This window comes from Alligator sinensis, unplaced genomic scaffold (assembly GCF_000455745.1).
Source record: "Alligator sinensis unplaced genomic scaffold, ASM45574v1 scaffold970_1, whole genome shotgun sequence".
Lineage (NCBI taxonomy): Eukaryota > Metazoa > Chordata > Crocodylia > Alligatoridae > Alligator > Alligator sinensis.
This window is the reverse complement of record NW_005842094.1, coordinates 2,268,765-2,269,011: the sequence shown is the minus strand read 5'-3', so window position 1 is coordinate 2,269,011 and position 247 is coordinate 2,268,765.

The window sequence follows — 247 nt, the reverse complement described above, 5'->3', positions numbered from 1 at the left end:
GCATATGGATATAATAAGCGTTGAAAACTGAGGATTATCGCAAACGTTTCTCTTTTGTCAGCCATCACTTTTTTATTGTAACAGGAAAACCCTTGGGCCGCGTCTGACAACAGGACTTGATCAGGGCTCATTAAACATCTGGTTTCATCTGAATTTCACCTCTAGGCTCAATGCTTTTTTGCATACATGCGACGGCTCCGCTTTTCCTCCTTTCCTAGTCCGCAGGCGCTTATAGGGAGGGAAGCAT